The sequence below is a fragment of the Antrostomus carolinensis genome, unplaced genomic scaffold, assembly GCF_000700745.2.
Source record: "Antrostomus carolinensis isolate BGI_N321 unplaced genomic scaffold, ASM70074v2 scaffold38986, whole genome shotgun sequence".
Taxonomy (NCBI): domain Eukaryota; kingdom Metazoa; phylum Chordata; class Aves; order Caprimulgiformes; family Caprimulgidae; genus Antrostomus; species Antrostomus carolinensis.
The window spans coordinates 1-217 of NW_010320482.1; positions in this window are offsets into that span (position 1 = coordinate 1).

Genomic DNA, 217 nt, shown 5'->3' on the forward strand with positions numbered 1-217 from the left:
GCTTCCCCAGCCCTGTGCTGGCTCCGCAGCCACAGCACCCAGGGGAGCTGAGGCACCCATGGGACATGGTGCACTCAAGGGATCTGGGGTACCCATGGGAGTGGGAACAGCCAAGGGAGCTGGCTGCATCCACTGCAGTCCTGGAGTCATACCTGTCACCTGGGGACACCACGGCTGTGCCCACCTGAGCGTTGTCCCTCCACGGGGGCCAAACGGC